Source organism: Aedes albopictus, chromosome 2 (genome assembly GCF_035046485.1).
Source record: "Aedes albopictus strain Foshan chromosome 2, AalbF5, whole genome shotgun sequence".
NCBI classification, from domain to species: Eukaryota; Metazoa; Arthropoda; class Insecta; order Diptera; family Culicidae; genus Aedes; species Aedes albopictus.
Window position 1 is genome coordinate 232,960,027 of NC_085137.1, and position 6,000 is coordinate 232,966,026.

At 38.7% G+C, this 6,000-nt stretch overlaps 1 protein-coding gene across 3 annotated transcripts in view; it reads right to left on the reverse strand.

Annotated features, from left to right (window-relative positions):
• The window catches only part of LOC109416190 (histone-lysine N-methyltransferase SETD1B), a 94,594-nt gene extending 89,143 nt beyond the window's left edge, over positions 1–5,451 (reverse strand). The window contains exon 1 of one of the 3 annotated variants that reach the window (XM_062851335.1): positions 5,393–5,451. The gene's annotated coding sequence lies outside the window, so the exon portion shown is untranslated. Of the gene's footprint in view, positions 1–5,329; positions 5,346–5,367 lie in introns of those variants that run through there. The other 2 variants (XM_062851337.1, XM_062851338.1) reach the window with 2 other exon arrangements.
• Between the last annotated feature and the right edge of the window lie 549 nt (positions 5,452–6,000).

Sequence of the window (6,000 nt, forward strand, 5' to 3'; positions counted from 1 at the left end):
CATTCAAAATTCACAATTTGCTCCAATTATGGTAGAAATAAATCATTTTTCTTAACTCTTCGGCCTCCTTGCACCCTATTTCGCCATAGTGTACCAGTTATGGCAAATCCCATAAGGAATGCATGTAAATAGTGCAAAGTGGAACCCAAATTAACAAATGTGTCCATAACTGGTACAGGGTTCCTATCATTGGCACACGCCGTAATAAATATTAAAAGTAGTTTTGGCTCCGGTTTTATATTTTTCCTGTGAAGTATGAAAACTAATCTATCATTTGACTTATTGTTTACATTCGTTGGTCTTCTTCTTATTTTTGTAGAAATAGTTTTTCTTAGGTAGTGCGATAACTGGTACAGGCACCCTAATTGTTGTAAAATTGCTGTACCTATTCGAGACAATTAGTAGCTGAGGACGTGATTACCAGCCCAAAGTGAGCCTCTAATTTGAGCAAAGTCAAGTGAGTTAAATTATTAAAAATATGGATATTTTGAAATTTTATAATTAATAGCCTGTAGGCTCGGAAAAACTTCTACCAATTGAAGTTTGTGGATGTTTGGTGAACTATCTGCTCGAGGTCCAGGTAAATATTCTAATGAGAACACAATTTGTTAACGATCGGAAAAAATTGTAACATGTGATATTCGCTTGAAGGACCGAATATCTTTTAAGCGAAACTGTTTCTCTTGGGTAGGTGTAGGCGGAAGGAGCTTGACGACTGTGCATCTAAAACAGGTCAGATCTTTTCATTAGAAATTTGTACAAATTGGCCAAATTGCAAAAAAAAAAAAAAAAACACTGGATCCCTCGGGTCCGGACCAAAAATCATCGAATAAGATATTGTGGAGAGGATATATAGGGACATCAGACACAGGAGGCTAAGGTGGAAGTTATTGGGGAAATAGAGTCGGAAGACCGAGTGGGTAAGAAAATAAACGGAGCATTCGTTACTCGAATACAGCAATTGTAGCCCTACACGACAGTCGGAAGAAGAGAGAAAATTCAATAATCGATTTAGTTTTTCATTTTTGCATGCGTTTTCTTATCAGTGATTCCCCATTGAATATCCTGCCTATGATTAGGATTTTGTGAGTGTGTGCTGTGGGACGATTCGTCGGTTCGGTTGATTTTGAAGGACTCGCCTTGAGGAGTCTCGCCGGGTGTTCTTATCTTGCCTTTTTGCGTGCAAGTGAAACTTTTCGCTTGATTGGCGCTTAAGCGAAGTGGTTATTCCAACCGATTCGAGATTGAATCTAGTTCAACGTTACAGTGCTACAACGTTAAATTTTGAGATATTAAGCGATAAATTAGGTGCAATTTGATGAAAAATCGTCATTTTTGTCACCTTATCAGCCCCTTGCCAAGCAAAGTAGTTTACATCCTTTTTTTTATCATATCCAGCGAATAAGCAAGAAAAATTGAAATCCCAGACTTTATGTAAATGGCGGCCTGGTTTCAGCAGGAATTACTCATTTGGAGATTTGACCACTTGCACGAAACCGACAATTTGCGGAAGTATTCTGTGATAGTGACGTTAGTAAAAAATGTTGTCTCGAAAAGGAAGGCTTAACATCAAGACCAGGAGACTGACGGAAATTATTCTGAATGGCACTTTATAAGATTTTTTTTAAATATTTACTTTTAATTACAAGCTGTTGGTAAAATTGAATACTCAACTAATGTATTGGAAATCCAATAATCTGTTTTAGAATCTGTACGACAATTTCTCAAAACTCCGAAAATTAAAAAAAAATGGTGAAAATCAAATGAGGGGATAAGAAATTCTAAAAATTTTTCGAAAGTTGGGGTAAATTTTAGAAAATTGTGAAGCAACACTTCCAAGTTCAATGAAAAAGTTCCCCATAACAATTATATTGTTATTCTTCTTGTTTTAGCTCAAGAGACAGCGGCGCACCAGCTAAATGCTCACGGCGCACCAGGGCGCCGCGGCGCACTGTTTGGGAAGCACTGCCCTAGGCACATGGGAACCCTAGGTTACCTGGGAACTGTTATTTCACTTTGGCTCTTTGAGAGATCTGCTTATTTTGGGTTTTATTCCTATTGCATAAGTGACCCGATTTTGTCAGCCCCTTTTCGGAACAAATTTTTTGCTCTCCTTGAAAACCTAAACAATTTTTCAAACTTTTTATCTCTCCCCAAGTAGCACCTGCAACTAAAATGGAAATGATAATCGTTGCAAACATGTTGCAACTAAGTTTTCATGAAACAAACAAAATTCAAACCTATTAAAACCCTGTTGGCAATGCCAAACTGAGATATAACATTTTTATAACAACTAGCCAAATGAAATCAAACGTCATCATTAGTCGAAACTTGCGAAAAAAATTTGTAACTGAAGTATAATATTATTGTTTCAACGAATCTTAGTTACAACCGTTTACAAACCAAATCAACCAAAACATTGATTCTGATTGTTATAAACATGTTGCGCTTGGAACTTATTTAGAACATAACGAACAATTTTGACAGAAGAGGTAGAAGTTCCAAAATGTGCGGCAAAATGTTTTTGTGATCATGAAAAATATAAAATGCACTATAAAAAACCAAAATGTTTCAAAAATTATGAAATCATGTACAAATAAAATGTAAGTTTTTCTTCATAAATTTATCGACATATTCCAAATTTTTGTAAAGTTAAAGTGGTAAAATAGAAAAAAAAATCTGATTGGAAATATAATAATGACTCAATAAAAAAAGCCTCATTTTTCGCAGTACTGAACGACTGCTATCTACCACTGGGAATATATGGGGGTTTGAGAAATCTATCGTAACGTACAAACATATTAGGAGTTTCCCACGACAAATTTTACAATGGGTTAACTTTTTCTTAAAAAAAAACGTGAAATTTTCCTTACGTAATATATGGACAGCCTCTTGTCGACGTAAATGGGAAGTACTCGTCCAAGTGCCTGCTTTTTTGGTTACTTATGTCCTACACGGAAAATTCAAACTACCTTATTTCGGGTCGATTTTACCCTAAAATGAGTATATCAAATTTTTTAGGTTGTTTTTCTTCTCTCCCCCACCGATGTTGGTGGTGTGTTCGTAAATAAACGAAGATCCAACGGGGTCCTTGAGGCCAATAAGCCAATTTTGGGTAAATGTACATTTACCCAAATTTGGGTTGAATTTACCTACTCTTGAGTATATTTTTAGCTAGAGGTAAAGGCAATTTACCTAGCATAAGTTTAATCGACTCACGCAAATGTTGACTTATTGGGCCGAACTATGGGATTGCGTCAAAAGAATCCAATTTCGGGTAGTTTGGCGGTTCCGTGTACCTCGTGCAGCATTGTTGTACTTTGTCAATATGGATTCCCATAGACATGATTTAGCAAATAGTATCTTTCTAAATTCTAAAATTAACTTTCAGCATTTTACGGGTGCATTAAATAAGCTGCTGAAATGTACTCCGTCAAACCAATATGGCGAATTATTTTTTACAGCAAAGGCCTAAATTTTCACTCGCAAAATGATAGGTAGACTGAGGCGCGTTGGGAATACGGAGCCAAAATGCGTGACTTACCGATAAATCTGGAGCGGCACACAAATTCACGTTCTCGGTCAGACTTTTTTGCGGTATATTTTTGCACATAATTATTAATCACTTGAACGAAACTGTGGGTGCATAGTCACTGGCAGTGACGAATGTGGTGACTAGCTGACTAGTTGTCGAACCGGTCACAGTTTGTAAGCCGACTATAAGTTGTATCTTGGTTATAATTCGATTGCGTATTAAAGCCGTTTATATCACGAATGGATGTTTTATATTGGCTCCACCTCTTGCGCTTTTTTAGTTGTAATTTAGTCGGTAATATGACGATTGGTTCAAATGGCATAACTTTCAATATAGTTGCATACAAATTACAGGAACTTATTAATGTCCAAGTGTGTTGCTATGTTCTGCTCTTTTGCTGTAGTTTGATGATAAACATGAATGAATTGGTTAAAATTTGATCGTAAGATAACGAGGGCAAACAGTTTGTCGCAAAATGGGGCTGACAAAATCGGCTCCTTACTGTATACTGTATTTATTGTTTTTATGTTGCCTGCTTAAAAACTCACAAATTATAGTGATTCACTGAATATTTTAATTCTGGAATGGAAGTTTGTAATTAGGAAACAGTCTTGGCTCACGCATGCTAATTCAATCACCAGAAATATAAGCAAAAGTTGCAACAGCGTTCTTAGATAAATGAATATTTTCTGTAGCTATCCTTGTATTGGATCCTATCCTTGTCTAGATGCTAGACAGTTTCACTTTGTACAGAAATAACAAAAATAAGTCAAGAAAAGGCACAACCGTTGGCATCATTTCTAACGAATAAATAAACACCCATCCATAACACAGATCATTGTTCCATTCTTGTGATTCAAACACCGCCAACTCAAAGAGTTCGTCGTTGTCACAGTTTGTCATCACCAGCTTGCGTTTCGTTGTTCGGTGAAACCGGTACCGCCTCGTGATTTCGCCGGATCATATCCATATTGCGCCTTCTAACCCAACCGCCTCGCTTGCGCGCGCGATCAGGTGGGAGGTCATTTTGTCAGACCCTCGTCTGCTACGAACATTGTCGCGCCGCGCCGCGCCGGTGCACTTATAAGAATTTTAAATTTTAATTATATTGACATTGTGGTTTGATACTGGAGGACGCAATCGCAGTCACGTTCGAACACTTTCGTCGGTACGTGTGGATTGTACTTTTCCTGTATACGCCTCGCCTCGACTGGAAACATCTGTACGCGCGCGTAGACGGAAAGTTGTTTTCATACCCAAAATCAACGAAAAAAGTCTACGCAAAATATAGAATATTTATTTTTAGCGGGCACTGAAATCTGTTTAGCTTTATAATTTTCACTGCTTGAGCCGTGCTCACTCTCGTTCTCATTGCACGATTTTTCCGCGCCACTCGGAGATCTGCTTTCCACTGACTGGCCGGCCACAGTAAAATTTTTCACCATCTCACGTCACTGCTATTTTTCGCCACAACCGATTTGCATCTGCAATTTCCGAGAGCCTTTCCATCGACGACGGTCTCGAATTCAAATTTCTTCCGTTTGCCCATTCACTTAGCAGCTACCGCGCTGGAGGTGTTATTTTAGCGGCGCGCATCACGCCTCACACCGCCCCGTCATCGTCGGTCAATTATTGTTGTGTGATTGTGACACGGTTATGTGGACGCGTCATAACACCCGCGCGCTCGGCGACGTACACAATATCCGATCACCATGTCCACACCGCAAAGCACAAATTCTGAACAGCAAAGAAAGCCAGGCGCAGGCGGATAATTTGGGAAGCCTCGTGACTCACTACAGGGCAGCTTCACGCGTTCGCGTTCAAACCCTCACCCAGTTAGCTCGTTCGGGTAACTACCTCGTTAGTCCGGTCCGATGGATTGGTCAAACTCGATCGTTTCGCGTTCTCAAGTCGACTGGCTGGGTGGATGCGAAACGGTATTAAGTTGGCTCAATCGAGAACTGTAAATCGTATTGGACAGAGGTTGCCATGCTGTTTGAGCGATGGAGCAACATAGCTTTCTGTGCGACTTTTTTCGGCGGAGGATTAAGTGTTTTATTTGATATATAAAAAATGACAATTAGTAGTTTACGCAACACGGTGCAGAATGAAGATTTTTACAGCACGAGTCGTACATTTATCCGAGTTGGATAATTACGATGAGTGCTGTAACAATCGAGTTCTGCACGTTTTTTTTGCAATTACATAATTTACCACTTAGGTATACTTTTAAACAAAACGTTTTCATCAAAATGCACACTTATGTTCATAGCCATGTTTAAGAAAGCCTGATCATAGCAGGTTTTACTGCGCAGTTGTCACAAATTTTCAAACCTGCGTCCAGAAAGCATAAAAAAGTTGAACAAAACTGAAAACAGTGCTGTAATGGTTCATTACGCAACGCAAGCCAGTGTTGTAATGAACCTTTACTGCACTGCTAATTTGGTGTGGGAAAGTAGGCTTTT